Here is a 20,571-nt window from a genome sequence, read left to right as displayed (position 1 = left end):
TCTACATTCAAACATCGACGGCCTCTTCTCTCTAAAAATTCACCAGACCGCTTCTACCACCAGCAAAGAAGTTTCCATCCCTAATTCCTCTGTGATTCCCACTAACCTAAACATTAAGCTGGCATTGAAGGGTGTGAATTACCCCGGCCAATCTGTTCTTTTAAATACAGCTTTTAGCAAGTTTTGAAAGGAGAAGAGCAGAACTTGCTATGCCAATAATATCGAGTCTTCTGTGGCGAAGTGGTTTTTGCATAGAAAACAAAGCGGTCAGTTGAAGAGGAATAATATCAGTACTTTGTTTAAAACTGTGTGTAAAAAGCTGTCTCTTTATCATTAACAATAAGTTGTAAAACGTGAATGGGGAGTGACAGTCTTCAAGTTTGTGAGAAGATCGCGACCTGGTGGAATAAAGGCACGAACAGCTTACAGCACCTAGAATTACCAGGAAGTATTTAGAGTAAAACGGTTTCTAAAAGCTGCCTTTATGAATGAGAGAAAAAAAATATAAATATATATAAAATAGTAAAATGGAAGGGGAGTGATAGATTTAAATTAATCGTGAAGTGGAGCGCCCCCTGTATAAAGAAAAAGTGAGAAAAGCTTACAGCACCTGGTATTCCCAGGTGGTTTCCCATCCAAGTACTAACCAGACCCTACCCTGCTTAGCTTCCAAGATCAGACGAGATCGGGCGTGTTCAGGGTGGTATGGCCATAAGCGATAGATGCTACCAAAAACAGCCATTTTGCATTACACGCGTCTATACATGCCAGTTAGTCCCATTGGATCCTACTCCTGGTTTTTTTTTTTTTTATCTGACTCACACTGCAGCCCCACCATCCAATCGGCAGCGCCGGACCCACACCAAACATTCACCAAACTACTCAGCCGGCAGCCTACCACAATTATTCCATTCTTTCCGCATCCGCACACTTCCTTCTTTTTAACTCCTTTTCACTACCGCACAGGTTAATCGCCGCACGTCCCCCGCCGGCAAACATTACTCCTTTGCCTACTGCATGTAGGCTTCTCTTAACGACCCTCTGTTATCAACTCCGCTAACAGCCACAAAATCTCCGCCGCACGAAGCCCACTGGTAGCTGCTGAATCACATGCTTCCCCAAAACGTCGCGCTGTCAGAACACTGGGAGCTACACACACCAACAAGTCCATACTGCAGGCTGCAGCCAGATCAATTTTCTACATTCAAACATCGACGGCCTCTTCTCTCTAAAAATTCACCAGACCGCTTCTACCACCAGCAAAGAAGTTCCCATCCCTAATTCCTCTGTGATTCCCACTAACCTAAACATTAAGCTGGCATTGAAGGGTGTGAATTACCCCGGCCAATCTGTTCTTTTAAATACAGCTTTTAGCAAGTTTTGAAAGGAGAAGAGCAGAACTTGCTATGCCAATAATATCGAGTCTTCTGTGGCGAAGTGGTTTTTGCATAGAAAACAAAGCGGTCAGTTGAAGAGGAATAATATCAGTACTTTGTTTAAAACTGTGTGTAAAAAGCTGTCTCTTTATCATTAACAATAAGTTGTAAAACGTGAATGGGGAGTGACAGTCTTCAAGTTTGTGAGAAGATCGAGCCCTGGTGGAATAAAGGCACGAAGAGCTTACAGCACCTAGAATTACCAGGCAGTATTTAGAGTAAAACGGTGTGTAAAAGCTGCCTTTATGAAAGAGAGAAAATAAAAATATATATATAAAATAGTAAAATGGAAGGGGAGTGATAGATTTAAATTAATCGTGAAGTGGAGCGCCCCCTGTATAAAGTAAAAGTGAGAAAAGCTTACAGCACCTGGTATTCCCAGGTGGTTTCCCATCCAAGTACTAACCAGACCCTAACCTGCTTAGCTTCCGAGATCAGACGAGATCAGGCGTGTTCAGGGTGGTATGGCCGTAAGCGAGAGATGCTACCAAAAACAGCCCTTTTGCATTACACGCCTCTATACATGCCAGTTGGTCCCATTGGATCCTACTAATGTTCTTTTTTTTTTTTTTTATCTGACTCACACTGCAGCCCCACCATCCAATCGGCAGCGCCGGACCCACACCAAACATTCACCAAACTACTCAGCCGGCAGCCTACCACAATTATTCCATTCTTTCCGCATCCGCACACTTCCTTCTCTTTAACTCCTTTTCACTACCGCACAGGATAATTGCCGCACGTCCCCCGCCGGCAAACATTACTCCTTTGCCTACCTCATGCAGGCTTCTCTTAACAACCCTCTGTTATCAACTCCGCTAACAGCCACAAAATCTCTGCCGCACGAAGCCCACTGGTAGCTGTTGAATCACATGCTTCCCCAAAACGTCGCGCTGTCAGAACACTGGGAGCTACACACACCAACAAGTCCATACTGCAGGCTGCAGCCAGAACAATTTTCTACATTCAAACATCGACGGCCTCTTCTCTCTAAAAATTCACCAGACCGCTTCTACCACCAGCAAAGAAGTTTCCATCCCTAATTCCTCTGTGATTCCCACTAACCTAAACATTAAGCTGGCATTGAAGGGTGTGAATTACCCCGGCCAATCTGTTCTTTTAAATAGAGCTTTCAGCAAGTTTTGAAAGGAGAAGAGCAGAACTTGCTATGCCAATAATATCGAGTCTTCTGTGGCGAAGTGGTTTTTGCATAGAAAACAAAGCGGTCAGTTGAAGAGGAATAATATCAGTACTTTGTTTAAAACTGTGTGTAAAAAGCTGTCTCTTTATCATTAACAATAAGTTGTAAAACGTGAATGGGGAGTGACAGTCTTCAAGTTTGTGAGAAGATCGCGCCCTGGTGGAATAAAGGCACGAACAGCTTACAGCACCTAGAATTACCAGGAAGTATTTAGAGTAAAACGGTGTGTAAAAGCTGCCTTTATGAATGAGAGAAAAAAAAAATATATATATAAAATAGTAAAATGGAAGGGGAGTGATAGATTTAAATTAATCGTGAAGTGGAGCGCCCCCTGTATAAAGTAAAAGTGAGAAAAGCTTACAGCACCTGGTAATCCCAGGTGGTCTCCTATCCAAGTACTAACCAGACCCTACCCTGCTTGGCTTCCGAGATCAGACGAGATCGGGCGTGTTCAGGGTGGTATGGCCGTAAGCGGGAGATGCCACCAAAAACATCCCTTTTGCATTACACGCCTCTATACATGCCAGTTGGTCCCATTGGATCCTACTAATGTTCTTTTTTTTTTTTTTTATCTGACTCACACTGCAGCCCCACCATCCAATCGGCAGCGCCGGACCCACACCAAACATTCACCAAACTACTCAGCCGGCAGCCTACCACAATTATTCCATTCTTTCCGCATCCGCACACTTCCTTCTTTTTAACTCCTTTTCACTACCGCACAGGTTAATCGCCGCACGTCCCCCGCCGGCAAACATTACTCCTTTGCCTACTGCATGCAGGCTTCTCTTAACGACCCTCTGTTATCAACTCCGCTAACAGCCACAAAATCTCCGCCGCACGAAGCCCACTGGTAGCTGCTGAATCACATGCTTCCCCAAAACGTCGCGCTGTCAGAACACTGGGAGCTACACACACCAACAAGTCCATACTGCAGGCTGCAGCCAGAACAATTTTCTACATTCAAACATCGACGGCCTCTTCTCTCTAAAAATTCACCAGACCGCTTCTACCACCAGCAAAGAAGTTTCCATCCCTAATTCCTCTGTGATTCCCACTAACCTAAACATTAAGCTGGCATTGAAGGGTGTGAATTACCCCGGCCAATCTGTTCTTTTAAATACAGCTTTTAGCAAGTTTTGAAAGGAGAAGAGCAGAACTTGCTATGCCAATAATATCGAGTCTTCTGTGGCGAAGTGGTTTTTGCATAGAAAACAAAGCGGTCAGTTGAAGAGGAATAATATCAGTACTTTGTTTAAAACTGTGTGTAAAAAGCTGTCTCTTTATCATTAACAATAAGTTGTAAAACGTGAATGGGGAGTGACAGTCTTCAAGTTTGTGAGAAGATCGCGCCCTGGTGGAATAAAGGCACGAACAGCTTACAGCACCTAGAATTACCAGGAAGTATTTAGAGTAAAACGGTGTGTAAAAGCTGCCTTTATGAATGAGAGAAAAAAAAAATATATATATAAAATAGTAAAATGGAAGGGGAGTGATAGATTTAAATTAATCGTGAAGTGGAGCGCCCCCTGTATAAAGTAAAAGTGAGAAAAGCTTACAGCACCTGGTAATCCCAGGTGGTCTCCTATCCAAGTACTAACCAGACCCTACCCTGCTTGGCTTCCGAGATCAGACGAGATCGGGCGTGTTCAGGGTGGTATGGCCGTAAGCGGGAGATGCCACCAAAAACATCCCTTTTGCATTACACGCCTCTATACATGCCAGTTGGTCCCATTGGATCCTACTAATGTTCTTTTTTTTTTTTTTTATCTGACTCACACTGCAGCCCCACCATCCAATCGGCAGCGCCGGACCCACACCAAACATTCACCAAACTACTCAGCCGGCAGCCTACCACAATTATTCCATTCTTTCCGCATCCGCACACTTCCTTCTTTTTAACTCCTTTTCACTACCGCACAGGTTAATCGCCGCACGTCCCCCGCCGGCAAACATTACTCCTTTGCCTACTGCATGCAGGCTTCTCTTAACGACCCTCTGTTATCAACTCCGCTAACAGCCACAAAATCTCCGCCGCACGAAGCCCACTGGTAGCTGCTGAATCACATGCTTCCCCAAAACGTCGCGCTGTCAGAACACTGGGAGCTACACACACCAACAAGTCCATACTGCAGGCTGCAGCCAGAACAATTTTCTACATTCAAACATCGACGGCCTCTTCTCTCTAAAAATTCACCAGACCGCTTCTACCACCAGCAAAGAAGTTTCCATCCCTAATTCCTCTGTGATTCCCACTAACCTAAACATTAAGCTGGCATTGAAGGGTGTGAATTACCCCGGCCAATCTGTTCTTTTAAATACAGCTTTTAGCAAGTTTTGAAAGGAGAAGAGCAGAACTTGCTATGCCAATAATATCGAGTCTTCTGTGGCGAAGTGGTTTTTGCATAGAAAACAAAGCGGTCAGTTGAAGAGGAATAATATCAGTACTTTGTTTAAAACTGTGTGTAAAAAGCTGTCTCTTTATCATTAACAATAAGTTGTAAAACGTGAATGGGGAGTGACAGTCTTGAAGTTTGTGAGAAGATCGCGACCTGGTGGAATAAAGGCACGAACAGCTTACAGCACCTAGAATTACCAGGAAGTATTTAAAGTAAAACGGTTTCTAAAAGCTGCCTTTATGAATGAGAGAAAAAAAATATAAATATATATAAAATAGTAAAATGGAAGGGGAGTGATAGATTTAAATTAATCGTGAAGTGGAGCGCCCCCTGTATAAAGAAAAAGTGAGAAAAGCTTACAGCACCTGGTGTTCCCAGGTGGTTTCCCATCCAAGTACTAACCAGACCCTACCCTGCTTAGCTTCCAAGATCAGACGAGATCGGGCGTGTTCAGGGTGGTATGGCCATAAGCGAGAGATGCTACCAAAAACAGCCATTTTGCATTACACGCGTCTATACATGCCAGTTAGTCCCATTGGATCCTACTCCTGGTTTTTTTTTTTTTTATCTGACTCACACTGCAGCCCCACCATCCAATCGGCAGCGCCGGACCCACACCAAACATTCACCAAACTACTCAGCCGGCAGCCTACCACAATTATTCCATTCTTTCCGCATCCGCACACTTCCTTCTTTTTAACTCCTTTTCACTACCGCACAGGTTAATCGCCGCACGTCCCCCGCCGGCAAACATTACTCCTTTGCCTACTGCATGTAGGCTTCTCTTAACGACCCTCTGTTATCAACTCCGCTAACAGCCACAAAATCTCCGCCGCACGAAGCCCACTGGTAGCTGCTGAATCACATGCTTCCCCAAAACGTCGCGCTGTCAGAACACTGGGAGCTACACACACCAACAAGTCCATACTGCAGGCTGCAGCCAGATCAATTTTCTACATTCAAACATCGACGGCCTCTTCTCTCTAAAAATTCACCAGACCGCTTCTACCACCAGCAAAGAAGTTTCCATCCCTAATTCCTCTGTGATTCCCACTAACCTAAACATTAAGCTGGCATTGAAGGGTGTGAATTACCCCGGCCAATCTGTTCTTTTAAATACAGCTTTTAGCAAGTTTTGAAAGGAGAAGAGCAGAACTTGCTATGCCAATAATATCGAGTCTTCTGTGGCGAAGTGGTTTTTGCATAGAAAACAAAGCGGTCAGTTGAAGAGGAATAATATCAGTACTTTGTTTAAAACTGTGTGTAAAAAGCTGTCTCTTTATCATTAACAATAAGTTGTAAAACGTGAATGGGGAGTGACAGTCTTCAAGTTTGTGAGAAGATCGCGCCCTGGTGGAATAAAGGCACGAAGAGCTTACAGCACCTAGAATTACCAGGCAGTATTTAGAGTAAAACGGTGTGTAAAAGCTGCCTTTATGAAAGAGAGAAAATAAAAATATATATATAAAATAGTAAAATGGAAGGGGAGTGATAGATTTAAATTAATCGTGAAGTGGAGCGCCCCCTGTATAAAGTAAAAGTGAGAAAAGCTTACAGCACCTGGTATTCCCAGGTGGTTTCCCATCCAAGTACTAACCAGACCCTAACCTGCTTAGCTTCCGAGATCAGACGAGATCAGGCGTGTTCAGGGTGGTATGGCCGTAAGCGAGTGATGCTACCAAAAACATCCCTTTTGCATTACACGCCTCTATACATGCCAGTTGGTCCCATTGGATCCTACTAATGTTCTTTTTTTTTTTTCATCTGACTCACACTGCAGCCCCACCATCCAATCGGCAGCGCCGGACCCACACCAAACATTCACCAAACTACTCAGCCGGCAGCCTACCACAATTATTCCATTCTTTCCGCATCCGCACACTTCCTTCTCTTTAACTCCTTTTCACTACCGCACAGGTTAATCGCCGCACGTCCCCCGCCGGCAAACATTACTCCTTTGCCTACTGCATGCAGGCTTCTCTTAACGACCCTCTGTTATCAACTCCGCTAACAGCCACAAAATTTCCGCCGCACGAAGCCCACTGGTAGCTGCTGAATCACATGCTTCCCCAAAACGTCGCGCTGTCAGAACACTGGGAGCTACACACACCAACAAGTCCATACTGCAGGCTGCAGCAAGAACAATTTTCTACATTCAAACATCGACGGCCTCTTCTCTCTAAAAATTCACCAGACCGCTTCTACCACCAGCAAAGAAGTTTCCATCCCTAATTCCTCTGTGATTCCCAATAACCTAAACATTAAGCTGGCATTGAAGGGTGTGAATTACCCCGGCCAATCTGTTCTTTTAAATACAGCTTTTAGCAAGTTTTGAAAGGAGAAGAGCAGAACTTGCTATGCCAATAATATCGAGTCTTCTGTGGCGAAGTGGTTTTTGCATAGAAAACAAAGCGGTCAGTTGAAGAGGAATAATATCAGTACTTTGTTTAAAACTGTGTGTAAAAAGCTGTCTCTTTATCATTAACAATAAGTTGTAAAACGTGAATGGGGAGTGACAGTCTTCAAGTTTGTGAGAAGATCGCGCCCTGGTGGAATAAAGGCACGAAGAGCTTACAGCACCTAGAATTACCAGGCAGTATTTAGAGTAAAACGGTGTGTAAAAGCTGCCTTTATGAAAGAGAGAAAATAAAAAAATATATATAAAATAGTAAAATGGAAGGGGAGTGATAGATTTAAATTAATCGTGAAGTGGAGCGCCCCCTGTATAAAGTAAAAGTGAGAAAAGCTTACAGCACCTGGTAGTCCCAGGTGGTCTCCCATCCAAGTACTAACCAGACCCTACCCTGCTTAGCTTCCGAGATCAGACGAGATCGGGCGTGTTCAGGGTGGTATGGCCGTAAGCGAGAGATGCTACCAAAAACAGCCCTTTTGCATTACACGCCTCTATACATGCCAGTTGGTCCCATTGGATCCTACTAATGTTCTTTTTTTTTTTTTTTATCTGACTCACACTGCAGCCCCACCATCCAATCGGCAGCGCCGGACCCACACCAAACATTCACCAAACTACTCAGCCGGCAGCCTACCACAATTATTCCATTCTTTCCGCATCCGCACACTTCCTTCTCTTTAACTCCTTTTCACTACCGCACAGGATAATTGCCGCACGTCCCCCGCCGGCAAACATTACTCCTTTGCCTACCTCATGCAGGCTTCTCTTAACAACCCTCTGTTATCAACTCCGCTAACAGCCACAAAATCTCTGCCGCACGAAGCCCACTGGTAGCTGTTGAATCACATGCTTCCCCAAAACGTCGCGCTGTCAGAACACTGGGAGCTACACACACCAACAAGTCCATACTGCAGGCTGCAGCCAGAACAATTTTCTACATTCAAACATCGACGGCCTCTTCTCTCTAAAAATTCACCAGACCGCTTCTACCACCAGCAAAGAAGTTTCCATCCCTAATTCCTCTGTGATTCCCACTAACCTAAACATTAAGCTGGCATTGAAGGGTGTGAATTACCCCGGCCAATCTGTTCTTTTAAATAGAGCTTTCAGCAAGTTTTGAAAGGAGAAGAGCAGAACTTGCTATGCCAATAATATCGAGTCTTCTGTGGCGAAGTGGTTTTTGCATAGAAAACAAAGCGGTCAGTTGAAGAGGAATAATATCAGTACTTTGTTTAAAACTGTGTGTAAAAAGCTGTCTCTTTATCATTAACAATAAGTTGTAAAACGTGAATGGGGAGTGACAGTCTTCAAGTTTGTGAGAAGATCGCGCCCTGGTGGAATAAAGGCACGAACAGCTTACAGCACCTAGAATTACCAGGAAGTATTTAGAGTAAAACGGTGTGTAAAAGCTGCCTTTATGAATGAGAGAAAAAAAAAAAATATATATATATAAAATAGTAAAATGGAAGGGGAGTGATAGATTTAAATTAATCGTGAAGTGGAGCGCCCCCTGTATAAAGTAAAAGTGAGAAAAGCTTACAGCACCTGGTAATCCCAGGTGGTCTCCTATCCAAGTACTAACCAGACCCTACCCTGCTTGGCTTCCGAGATCAGACGAGATCGGGCGTGTTCAGGGTGGTATGGCCGTAAGCGGGAGATGCCACCAAAAACATCCCTTTTGCATTACACGCCTCTATACATGCCAGTTGGTCCCATTGGATCCTACTAATGTTCTTTTTTTTTTTTTTTATCTGACTCACACTGCAGCCCCACCATCCAATCGGCAGCGCCGGACCCACACCAAACATTCACCAAACTACTCAGCCGGCAGCCTACCACAATTATTCCATTCTTTCCGCATCCGCACACTTCCTTCTTTTTAACTCCTTTTTACTACCGCACAGGTTAATCGCCGCACGTCCCCCGCCGGCAAACATTACTCCTTTGCCTACTGCATGCAGGCTTCTCTTAACGACCCTCTGTTATCAACTCCGCTAACAGCCACAAAATCTCCGCCGCACGAAGCCCACTGGTAGCTGCTGAATCACATGCTTCCCCAAAACGTCGCGCTGTCAGAACACTGGGAGCTACACACACCAACAAGTCCATACTGCAGGCTGCAGCCAGAACAATTTTCTACATTCAAACATCGACGGCCTCTTCTCTCTAAAAATTCACCAGACCGCTTCTACCACCAGCAAAGAAGTTTCCATCCCTAATTCCTCTGTGATTCCCACTAACCTAAACATTAAGCTGGCATTGAAGGGTGTGAATTACCCCGGCCAATCTGTTCTTTTAAATACAGCTTTTAGCAAGTTTTGAAAGGAGAAGAGCAGAACTTGCTATGCCAATAATATCGAGTCTTCTGTGGCGAAGTGGTTTTTGCATAGAAAACAAAGCGGTCAGTTGAAGAGGAATAATATCAGTACTTTGTTTAAAACTGTGTGTAAAAAGCTGTCTCTTTATCATTAACAATAAGTTGTAAAACGTGAATGGGGAGTGACAGTCTTCAAGTTTGTGAGAAGATCGCGCCATGGTGGAATAAAGGCACGAACAGCTTACAGCACCTAGAATTACCAGGAAGTATTTAGAGTAAAACGGTTTCTAAAAGCTGCCTTTATGAAAGAGAGAAAAAAAAAATATATATATAAAATAGTAAAATGGAAGGGGAGTGCTAGATTTAAATTAATCGTGAAGTGGAGCGCCCCCTGTATAAAGTAAAAGTGAGAAAAGCTTACAGCACCTGGTATTCCCAGGAGGTCTCCCATCCAAGTACTAACCAGACCCTACCTTGTTTGGCTTCCGAGATCAGATGAGATCGGGCGTGTTCAGGGTGGTATGGCCATAAGCGAGAGATGCTACCACAAACAGCCCTTTTGCATTACACGCGTCTATACATGCCAGTTAGTCCCATTGGATTCTACTCCTGTTTTTTTTTTTTTTTATCTGACTCACACTGCAGCACCACCATCCAATCGGCAGCGCCGGACCCACACCAAACATTCACCAAACTACTCAGCCGGCAGCCTACCACAATTATTCCATTCTTTCCGCATCCGCACACTTCCTTCTTTTTAACTCCTTTTCACTACCGCACAGGTTAATCGCCGCACGTCCCCCGCCGGCAAACATTACTCCTTTGCCTACTGCATGCAGGCTTCTCTTAACGACCCTCTGTTATCAACTCCGCTAACAGCCACAAAATCTCCGCCGCACGAAGCCCACTGGTAGCTGCTGAATCACATGCTTCCCCAAAACGTCGCGCTGTCAGAACACTGGGAGCTACACACACCAACAAGTCCATACTGTAGGCTGCAGCCAGAACAATTTTCTACATTCAAACATCGACGGCCTCTTCTCTCTAAAAATTCACCAGACCGCTTCTACCACCAGCAAAGAAGTTTCCATCCCTAATTCCTCTGTGATTCCCACTAACCTAAACATTAAGCTGGCATTGAAGGGTGTGAATTACCCTGGCCAATCTGTTCTTTTAAATACAGCTTTTAGCAAGTTTTGAAAGGAGAAGAGCAGAGCTTGCTATGCCAATAATATCGAGTCTTCTGTGGCGAAGTGGTTTTTGCATAGAAAACAAAGCGGTCAGTTGAAGAGGAATAATATCAGAACTTTGTTTAAAACTGTGTGTAAAAAGCTGTCTCTTTATCATTAACAATAAGTTGTAAAACGTGAATGGGGAGTGACAGTCTTCAAGTTTGTGAGAAGATCGCGCCCTGGTGGAATAAAGGCACGAACAGCTTACAGCACCTAGAATTACCAGGAAGTATTTAGAGTAAAACGGTGTGTAAAAGCTGCCTTTATGAATGAGAGAAAAAAAATATAAATATATATAAAATAGTAAAATGGAAGGGGAGTGATAGATTTAAATTAATCGTGAAGTGGAGCGCCCCCTGTATAAAGTAAAAGTGAGAAAAGCTTACAGCACCTGGTATTCCCAGGTGGTTTTCCATCCAAGTACTAACCAGACCCTACCCTGCTTAGCTTCCAAGATCAGACGAGATCGGGTGTGTTCAGGGTGGTATGGCCGTAAGCGAGAGATGCTACCAAAAACAGCCATTTTGCATTACACGCGTCTATACATGCCAGTTAGTCCCATTGGATCCTACTCCTGGTTTTTTTTTTTTTATCTGACTCACACTGCAGCCCCACCATCCAATCGGCAGCGCCGGACCCACACCAAACATTCACCAAACTACTCAGCCGGCAGCCTACCACAATTATTCCATTCTTTCCGCATCCGCACACTTCCTTCTTTTTAACTCCTTTTCACTACCACACAGGTTAATCGCCGCACGTCCCCCGCCGGCAAACATTACTCCTTTGCCTACTGCATGCAGGCTTCTCTTAACGACCCTCTGTTATCAACTCCGCTAACAGCCACAAAATCTCCGCCGCACGAAGCCCACTGGTAGCTGCTGAATCACATGCTTCCCCAAAACGTCGCGCTGTCAGAACACTGGGAGCTACACACACCAACAAGTCCATACTGCAGGCTGCAGCCAGAACTATTTTCTACATTCAAACATCGACGGCCTCTTCTCTCTAAAAATTCACCAGACCGCTTCTACCACCAGCAAAGAAGTTTCCATCCCTAATTCCTCTGTGATTCCCACTAACCTAAACATTAAGCTGGCATTGAAGGGTGTGAATTACCCCGGCCAATCTGTTCTTTTAAATACAGCTTTTAGCAAGTTTTGAAAGGAGAAGAGCAGAACTTGCTATGCCAATAATATCGAGTCTTCTGTGGCGAAGTGGTTTTTGCATAGAAAACAAAGCGGTCAGTTGAAGAGGAATAATGTCAGTACTTTGTTTAAAACTGTGTGTAAAAAGCTGTCTCTTTATCATTAACAATAAGTTGTAAAACGTGAATGGGGAGTGACAGTCTTCAAGTTTGTGAGAAGATCGCGACCTGGTGGAATAAAGGCACGAACAGCTTACAGCACCTAGAATTACCAGGAAGTATTTAGAGTAAAACGGTTTCTAAAAGCTGCCTTTATGAATGAGAGAAAAAAAATATAAATATATATAAAATAGTAAAATGGAAGGGGAGTGATAGATTTAAATTAATCGTGAAGTGGAGCGCCCCCTGTATAAAGTAAAAGTGAGAAAAGCTTACAGCACCTGGTATTCCCAGGTGGTTTCCCATCCAAGTACTAACCAGACCCTACCCTGCTTAGCTTCCAAGATCAGACGAGATCGGGCGTGTTCAGGGTGGTATGGCCATAAGCGAGAGATGCTACCAAAAACAGCCATTTTGCATTACACGCGTCTATACATGCCAGTTAGTCCCATTGGATCCTACTCCTGGTTTTTTTTTTTTTTTATCTGACTCACACTGCAGCCCCACCATCCAATCGGCAGCGCCGGACCCACACCAAACATTCACCAAACTACTCAGCCGGCAGCCTACCACAATTATTCCATTCTTTCCGCATCCGCACACTTCCTTCTTTTTAACTCCTTTTCACTACCGCACAGGTTAATCGCCGCACGTCCCCCGCCGGCAAACATTACTCCTTTGCCTACTGCATGTAGGCTTCTCTTAACGACCCTCTGTTATCAACTCCGCTAACAGCCACAAAATCTCCGCCGCACGAAGCCCACTGGTAGCTGCTGAATCACATGCTTCCCCAAAACGTCGCGCTGTCAGAACACTGGGAGCTACACACACCAACAAGTCCATACTGCAGGCTGCATCCAGAACAATTTTCTACATTGAAACATCGACGGCCTCTTCTCTCTAAAAATTCACCAGACCGCTTCTACCACCAGCAAAGAAGTTTCCATCCCTAATACCTCTGTGATTCCCACTAACCTAAACATTAATCTGGCATTGAAGGGTGTGAATTACCCCGGCCAACCTGCTCTTTTAAATACAGCTTTTAGCAAGTTTTGAAAGGAGAAGAGCAGAACTTGCTATGCCAATAATATCGAGTCTTCTGTGGCGAAGTGGTTTTTGCATAGAAAACAAAGCGGTGAGTTGAAGAGGAATAATATCAGTACTTTGTTTAAAACTGTGTGTAAAAAGCTGTCTCTTTATCATTAACAATAAGTTGTAAAACGTGAATGGGGAGTGACAGTCTTCAAGTTTGTGAGAAGATCGCGCCCTGGTGGAATAAAGGCACGAACAGCTTACAGCACCTAGAATTACCAGGCAGTATTTAGAGTAAAACGTGTGTAAAAGCTGCCTTTATGAATGAGAGAAAAAAAAAAAATATATATATAAAATAGTAAAATGGAAGGGGAGTGATACATTTAAATTAATCGTGAAGTGGAGCGCCCCCTGTATAAAGTAAAAGTGAGAAAAGCTTACAGCACCTGGTATTCCCAGGCGGTCTCCCATTCAAGTACTAACCAGACCCTAGCCTGCTTAGCTTCCAAGATCAGACGAGATCGGGCGCGTTCAGGGTGGTATGGCCGTAAGCGAGAAACGCTACCAAAAATAGCCCTTTTGCATTACACGCGTCTATACATGCCAGTTAGTCCCATTGGATCCTACTCCTGTTTTTTTTTTTTTTTTTATCTGACTCACACTGCAGCCCCACCATCCAATCGGCAGTGCCGGAACCACACCAAACATTCACCAAACTACTCAGCCGGCAGCCTACCACAATTATTCCATTCTTTCCGCATCCGCACACTTCCTTCTCTTTAACTCCTTTTCACTACCGCACAGGTTAATCGCCGCACGTCCCCCGCCGGCAAACATTACTCCTTTGCCTACCTCATGCAGGCTTCTCTTAACAACCCTGTGTTATCAACTCCGCTAACAGCCACAAAATCTCTGTCGCACGAAGCCCACTGGTAGCTGCTGAATCACATGCTTCCCCAAAACGTCGCGCTGTCAGATCACTGGGAGCTACACACACGAACAAGTCCATACTGCAGGCTGCAGCCAGAACAATTTTCTACATTCAAACATCGACGGCCTCTTCTCTCTAAAAATTCACCAGACCGCTTCTACCACCAGCAAAGAAGTTTCCATCCCTAATTCCTCTGTGATTCCCACTAACCTAAACATTAATCTGGCATTGAAGGGTGTGAATTACCCCGGCCAACCTGCTCTTTTAAATAAAGCTTTTAGCAAGTTTTGAAGGGAGGAGAAGAGCAGACCTTGCTTTGCCAATAATATCGAGTCTTCTGTGGCGAAGTGGTTTTTGCATAGAAAACAAAGCGGTGAGTTGAAGAGGAATTATATCAGTACTTTGTTTAAAACTTTGTGTAAAAAGCTGTCTCTTTATGATTAACAATAAGTTGTAAAACGTGAATGGGGAGTGACAGTCTTCAAGTTTGTGAGAAGATCGCGCCCTGGTGGAATAAAGGCACGAACAGCTCACAGCACCTAGAATTACCAGGCAGTATTTAGAGTAAAACGTGTGTAAAAGCTGCCTTCATGAATGAGAGAAAAAAAAAAAATATATATATAAAATAGTAAAATGGAAGGGGAGTGATAGATTTAAATTAATCGTGAAGTGGAGCGCCCCCTGTATAAAGTAAAAGTGAGATAAGCTTACAGCACCTGGTATTCCCAGGAGGTCTCCCATCCAAGTACTAACCAGACCCTACCCTGCTTGGCTTCCGAGATCGGATGAGATCGGGCGTGTTCAGGGTGGTATGGCCATAAGCGAGAGATGCGACCAAAAACAGCCCTTTTGCATTACACGCGTCTATACATGCCAGTTAGTCCCATTGGATCCTACTAATGTTCTTTTTTTTTTTTTTATCTGACTCACACTGCAGCCCCACCATCCAATCGGCAGCGCCGGACCCACACCAAACATTCACCAAACTACTCAGCCAGCAGCCTACCACAATTATTCCATTCTTTCCGCATCCGCACACTTCCTTCTCTTTAACTCCTTTTCACTACCTCACAGGTTAATCGCTGCACGTCCCCCGCCGGCAAACATTACTCCTTTGCCTACCTCTTGCAGGATTCTCTTAACAACCCTCTGTTATCAACTCCGCTAACAGCCACAAAATCTCTGCCGCACGAAGCCCACTGGTAGCTGTTGAATCACATGCTTCTCCAAAACGTCGCGCTGTCTGAGCACTGGGAGCTACACACACCAACAAGTCCATACTGCAGGCTGCAGCCAGAACAATTTTCTACATTCAAACATCGACAGCCTCTTCTCTCTAAAAATTCACCAGACCGCTTCTACCACCAGCAAAGAAGTTTCCATCCCTAATTCTTCTGTGATTCCCACTAACCTAAACATTAAGCTGGCATTGAAGGGTGTAAATTACCCCGGCCAACCTGCTCTTTTAAATACAGCTTTTAGCAAGTTTTGAAAGGAGGAGAAGAGCAGATAATATGCCAATAATATCGAATATTCTGTGGCGAAGTGGTTTTTGCATAGAAAACAAAGCGGTGAGTTGAAGAGGAATTATATTAGTACTTTGTTTAAAACTGTGTGTAAAAAGCTGTCTCTTTATTATTAACAATAAGTTGTAAAACGTGAATGGGGAGTGACAGTCTTCAAGTTTGTGAGAAGATCGCGCCCTGGTGGAATAAAGGCACGAACAGCTTACAGCAGCTATAATTACCAGGCAGTATTTAGAGTAAAACGGTGTGTAAAAGCTGCCTTTATGAATGAGAGAAAAAAGAAATATATAAAATAGTAAAATGGAAGGGGAGTGATACATTTAAATTAATCGTGAAGTGGAGCGCCCCCTGTATAAAGTAAAAGTGAGAAAAGCTTACAGCACCTGGTATTCCCAGGCGGTCTCCCATTCAAGTACTAACCAGACCCTAGCCTGCTTAGCTTCCAAGATCAGACGAGATCGGGCGCGTTCAGGGTGGTATGGCCGTAAGCGAGAGACGCTACCAAAAATAGCCCTTTTGCATTACACGCGTCTATACATGCCAGTTAGTCCCATTGGATCCTACTCCTGTTTTTTTTTTTTTTTTTATCTGACTCAAACTGCAGCCCCACCATCCAATCGGCAGTGCCGGAACCACACCAAACATTCACCAAACTACTCAGCCGGCAGCCTACCACAATTATTCCATTCTTTCCGCATCCGCACACTTCCTTCTCTTTAACTCCTTTTCACTACCGCACAGGTTAATCGCCGCACGTCCCCCGCCGGCAAACATTACTCCTTTGCCTACCTCATGCAGGCTTCTCTTAACAACCCTGTGTTATCAACTCCGCTAACAGCCACAAAATCTCTGCCGCACGAAGCCCACTGGTAGCTGTTGAATCACATGCTTCCCCAAAACGTCGCGCTGTCAGAACACTGGGAGCTACACAAACCAACAAGTCCATACTGCAGGCTGCATCCAGAACAATTTTCTACATTGAAACATCGACGGCCTCTTCTCTCTAAAAATTCACCAGACCGCTTCTACCACCAGCAAAGAAGTTTCCATCCCTAATACCTCTGTGATTCCCACTAACCTAAACATTAATCTGGCATTGAAGGGTGTGAATTAACCCGGCCAACCTGCTCTTTTAAATAAAGCTTTTAGCAAGTTTTGAAGGGAGGAGAAGAGCAGACCTTGCTTTGCCAATAATATCGAGTCTTCTGTGGCGAAGTGGTTTTTGCATAGAAAACAAAGCGGTGAGTTGAAGAGGAATTATATCAGTACTTTGTTTAAAACTGTGTGTAAAAAGCTGTCTCTTTATCATTAACAATAAGTTGTAAAACGTGAATGGGGAGTGACAGTCTTCAAGTTTGTGAGAAGATCGCGCCCTGGTGGAATAAAGGCACGAACAGCTTACAGCACCTAGAATTACCAGGCAGTATTTAGAGTAAAACGTGTGTAAAAGCTGCCTTTATGAATGAGAGAAAAAAAAAATATATATATATAAAATAGTAAAATGGAAGGGGAGTGATAGATTTAAATTAATCGTGAAGTGGAGCACCCCCTGTATAAAGTAAAAGTGAGATAAGCTTACAGCACCTGGTATTCCCAGGAGGTCTCCCATCCAAGTACTAACCAGACCCTACCCTGCTTGGCTTCCGAGATCGGATGAGATCGGGCGTGTTCAGGGTGGTATGGCCATAAGCGAGAGATGCGACCAAAAACAGCCCTTTTGCATTACACGCGTCTATACATGCCAGTTAGTCCCATTGGATCCTACTAATGTTCTTTTTTTTTTTTTTATCTGACTCACACTGCAGCCCCACCATCCAATCGGCAGCGCCGGACCCACACCAAACATTCACCAAACTACTCAGCCAGCAGCCTACCACAATTATTCCATTCTTTCCGCATCCGCACACTTCCTTCTCTTTAACTCCTTTTCACTACCTCACAGGTTAATCGCTGCACGTCCCCCGCCGGCAAACATTACTCCTTTGCCTACCTCTTGCAGGATTCTCTTAACAACCCTCTGTTATCAACTCCGCTAACAGCCACAAAATCTCTGCCGCACGAAGCCCACTGGTAGCTATTGAATCACATGCTTCTCCAAAACGTCGCGCTGTCAGAGCACTGGGAGCTACACACACCAACAAGTCCATACTGCAGGCTGCAGCCAGAACAATTTTCTACATTCAAACATCGACAGCCTCTTCTCTCTAAAAATTCACCAGACCGCTTCTACCACCAGCAAAGAAGTTTCCATCCCTAATTCTTCTGTGATTCCCACTAACCTAAACATTAAGCTGGCATTGAAGTGTGTAAATTACCCCGGCCAACCTGCTCTTTTAAATACAGCTTTTAGCAAGTTTTGAAAGGAGGAGAAGAGCAGATAATATGCCAATAATATCGAATATTCTGTGGCGAAGTGGTTTTTGCATAGAAAACAAAGCGGTGAGTTGAAGAGGAATTATATTAGTACTTTGTTTAAAACTGTGTGTAAAAAGCTGTCTCTTTATTATTAACAATAAGTTGTAAAACGTGAATGGGGAGTGACAGTCTTCAAGTTTGTGAGAAGATCGCGCCCTGGTGGAATAAAGGCACGAACAGCTTACAGCAGCTATAATTACCAGGCAGTATTTAGAGTAAAACGGTGTGTAAAAGCTGCCTTTATGAATGAGAGAAAAAAGAAATATATAAAATAGTAAAATGGAAGGGGAGTGATACATTTAAATTAATCGTGAAGTGGAGCGCCCCCTGTATAAAGTAAAAGTGAGAAAAGCTTACAGCACCTGGTATTCCCAGGCGGTCTCCCATTCAAGTACTAACCAGACCCTAGCCTGCTTAGCTTCCAAGATCAGACGAGATCGGGCGCGTTCAGGGTGGTATGGCCGTAAGTGAGAGACGCTACCAAAAATAGCCCTTTTGCATTACACGCGTCTATACATGCCAGTTAGTCCCATTGGATCCTACTCCTGTTTTTTTTTTTTTTTTTATCTGACTCACACTGCAGCCCCACCATCCAATCGGCAGTGCCGGAACCACACCAAACATTCACCAAACTACTCAGCCGGCAGCCTACCACAATTATTCCATTCTTTCCGCATCCGCACACTTCCTTCTCTTTAACTCCTTTTCACTACCGCACAGGTTAATCGCCGCACGTCCCCCGCCGGCAAACATTACTCCTTTGCCTACCTCATGCAGGCTTCTCTTAACAACCCTGTGTTATCAACTCCGCTAACAGCCACAAAATCTCTGCCGCACGAAGCCCACTGGTAGCTGTTGAATCACATGCTTCCCCAAAACGTCGCGCTGTCAGAACACTGGGAGCTACACACACCAACAAGTCCATACTGCAGGCTGCATCCAGAACAATTTTCTACATTGAAACATCGACGGCCTCTTCTCTCTAAAAATTCACCAGACCGCTTCTACCACCAGCAAAGAAGTTTCCATCCCTAATACCTCTGTGATTCCCACTAACCTAAACATTAATCTGGCATTGAAGGGTGTGAATTACCCCGGCCAACCTGCTCTTTTAAATAAAGCTTTTAGCAAGTTTTGAAGGGAGGAGAAGAGCAGACCTTGTTTGCCAATAATATCGAGTCTTCTGTGGCGAAGTGGTTTTTGCATAGAAAACAAAGCGGTGAGTTGAAGAGGAATTATATCAGTACTTTGTTTAAAACTGTGTGTAAAAAGCTGTCTCTTTACCATTAACAATAAGTTGTAAAACGTGAATGGGGAGTGACAGTCTTCAAGTTTGTGAGAAGATCGCGCCCTGGTGGAATAAAGGCACGAACAGCTTACAGCACCTAGAATTACCAGGCAGTATTTAGAGTAAAACGTGTGTAAAAGCTGCCTTTATGAATGAGAGAAAAAAAAAAAATATATATATAAAATAGTAAAATGGAAGGGGAGTGATAGATTTAAATTAATCGTGAAGTGGAGCGCCCCCTGTATAAAGTAAAAGTGAGATAAGCTTACAGCACCTGGTATTCCCAGGAGGTCTCCCATCCAAGTACTAACCAGACCCTACCCTGCTTGGCTTCCGAGATCGGATGAGATCGGGCGTGTTCAGGGTGGTATGGCCATAAGCGAGAGATGCGACCAAAAACAGCCCTTTTGCATTACACGCGTCTATACATGCCAGTTAGTCCCATTGGATACTACTAATGTTCTTTTTTTTTTTTTTATCTGACTCACACTGCAGCCCCACCATCCAATCGGCAGCGCCGGACCCACACCAAACATTCACCAAACTACTCAGCCAGCAGCCTACCACAATTATTCCATTCTTTCCGCATCCGCACACTTCCTTCTTTTTAACTCCTTTTCACTACCGCACAGGTTAATCGCCGCACGTCCCCCGCCGGCAAACATTACTCCTTTGCCTATTGCATGCAGGATTCTCTTAACAACCCTCTGTTATCAACTCCGCTAACAGCCACAAAATCTCTGCCGCACGAAGCCCACTGGTAGCTGTTGAATCACATGCTTCTCCAAAACGTCGCGCTGTCAGAGCACTGGGAGCTACACACACCAACAAGTCCATACTGCAGGCTGCAGCCAGAACAATTTTCTACATTCAAACATCGACAGCCTCTTCTCTCTAAAAATTCACCAGACCGCTTCTACCACCAGCAAAGAAGTTTCCATCCCTAATTCTTCTGTGATTCCCACTAACCTAAACATTAAGCTGGCATTGAAGTGTGTAAATTACCCCGGCCAACCTGCTCTTTTAAATACAGCTTTTAGCAAGTTTTGAAAGGAGGAGAAGAGCAGATAATATG

General features: G+C 44.3%; 17 non-coding genes across 17 annotated transcripts; all 17 read right to left on the bottom strand.

Moving 5' to 3' along the window:
• Positions 1–598: 598 nt before the first annotated feature.
• LOC125735033 (5S ribosomal RNA) lies at positions 599–717 on the bottom strand. The gene has a single exon (XR_007394332.1). It is a non-coding gene; the product is annotated as a 5S ribosomal RNA (ribosomal RNA).
• Positions 718–1,793: 1,076 nt separating this feature from the next.
• LOC125735985 (5S ribosomal RNA) lies at positions 1,794–1,912 on the bottom strand. Its single transcript, XR_007395270.1, has one exon. It is a non-coding gene; the product is annotated as a 5S ribosomal RNA (ribosomal RNA).
• A 1,079-nt stretch (positions 1,913–2,991) lies between these two features.
• Positions 2,992–3,110, bottom strand: LOC125736977 (5S ribosomal RNA). Its single transcript, XR_007396244.1, has one exon. It is a non-coding gene; the product is annotated as a 5S ribosomal RNA (ribosomal RNA).
• Positions 3,111–4,189: 1,079 nt separating this feature from the next.
• LOC125736976 (5S ribosomal RNA) lies at positions 4,190–4,308 on the bottom strand. The gene has a single exon (XR_007396243.1). It is a non-coding gene; the product is annotated as a 5S ribosomal RNA (ribosomal RNA).
• Positions 4,309–5,389: 1,081 nt separating this feature from the next.
• On the bottom strand, positions 5,390–5,508 carry LOC125735283 (5S ribosomal RNA). Its single transcript, XR_007394580.1, has one exon. It is a non-coding gene; the product is annotated as a 5S ribosomal RNA (ribosomal RNA).
• Positions 5,509–6,584: 1,076 nt separating this feature from the next.
• On the bottom strand, positions 6,585–6,703 carry LOC125735984 (5S ribosomal RNA). The gene has a single exon (XR_007395269.1). It is a non-coding gene; the product is annotated as a 5S ribosomal RNA (ribosomal RNA).
• A 1,077-nt stretch (positions 6,704–7,780) lies between these two features.
• On the bottom strand, positions 7,781–7,899 carry LOC125734458 (5S ribosomal RNA). Its single transcript, XR_007393769.1, has one exon. It is a non-coding gene; the product is annotated as a 5S ribosomal RNA (ribosomal RNA).
• A 1,083-nt stretch (positions 7,900–8,982) lies between these two features.
• On the bottom strand, positions 8,983–9,101 carry LOC125736975 (5S ribosomal RNA). The gene has a single exon (XR_007396242.1). It is a non-coding gene; the product is annotated as a 5S ribosomal RNA (ribosomal RNA).
• Positions 9,102–10,180: 1,079 nt separating this feature from the next.
• On the bottom strand, positions 10,181–10,299 carry LOC125735343 (5S ribosomal RNA). Its single transcript, XR_007394640.1, has one exon. It is a non-coding gene; the product is annotated as a 5S ribosomal RNA (ribosomal RNA).
• Positions 10,300–11,377: 1,078 nt separating this feature from the next.
• LOC125734922 (5S ribosomal RNA) lies at positions 11,378–11,496 on the bottom strand. Its single transcript, XR_007394224.1, has one exon. It is a non-coding gene; the product is annotated as a 5S ribosomal RNA (ribosomal RNA).
• Positions 11,497–12,573: 1,077 nt separating this feature from the next.
• On the bottom strand, positions 12,574–12,692 carry LOC125735032 (5S ribosomal RNA). The gene has a single exon (XR_007394331.1). It is a non-coding gene; the product is annotated as a 5S ribosomal RNA (ribosomal RNA).
• Positions 12,693–13,770: 1,078 nt separating this feature from the next.
• LOC125736042 (5S ribosomal RNA) lies at positions 13,771–13,889 on the bottom strand. Its single transcript, XR_007395325.1, has one exon. It is a non-coding gene; the product is annotated as a 5S ribosomal RNA (ribosomal RNA).
• A 1,082-nt stretch (positions 13,890–14,971) lies between these two features.
• Positions 14,972–15,090, bottom strand: LOC125732582 (5S ribosomal RNA). The gene has a single exon (XR_007391958.1). It is a non-coding gene; the product is annotated as a 5S ribosomal RNA (ribosomal RNA).
• A 1,074-nt stretch (positions 15,091–16,164) lies between these two features.
• Positions 16,165–16,283, bottom strand: LOC125736041 (5S ribosomal RNA). Its single transcript, XR_007395324.1, has one exon. It is a non-coding gene; the product is annotated as a 5S ribosomal RNA (ribosomal RNA).
• A 1,082-nt stretch (positions 16,284–17,365) lies between these two features.
• LOC125732581 (5S ribosomal RNA) lies at positions 17,366–17,484 on the bottom strand. Its single transcript, XR_007391957.1, has one exon. It is a non-coding gene; the product is annotated as a 5S ribosomal RNA (ribosomal RNA).
• A 1,074-nt stretch (positions 17,485–18,558) lies between these two features.
• LOC125737000 (5S ribosomal RNA) lies at positions 18,559–18,677 on the bottom strand. The gene has a single exon (XR_007396267.1). It is a non-coding gene; the product is annotated as a 5S ribosomal RNA (ribosomal RNA).
• Positions 18,678–19,758: 1,081 nt separating this feature from the next.
• Positions 19,759–19,877, bottom strand: LOC125732580 (5S ribosomal RNA). Its single transcript, XR_007391956.1, has one exon. It is a non-coding gene; the product is annotated as a 5S ribosomal RNA (ribosomal RNA).
• Positions 19,878–20,571: the final 694 nt, after the last annotated feature.

The sequence above is a fragment of the Brienomyrus brachyistius genome, chromosome 2 (genome assembly GCF_023856365.1).
Source record: "Brienomyrus brachyistius isolate T26 chromosome 2, BBRACH_0.4, whole genome shotgun sequence".
Taxonomy (NCBI): domain Eukaryota; kingdom Metazoa; phylum Chordata; class Actinopteri; order Osteoglossiformes; family Mormyridae; genus Brienomyrus; species Brienomyrus brachyistius.
Note: the sequence above shows the minus strand (reverse complement) of the source record. Positions and strands in the feature narration are given on the sequence as shown.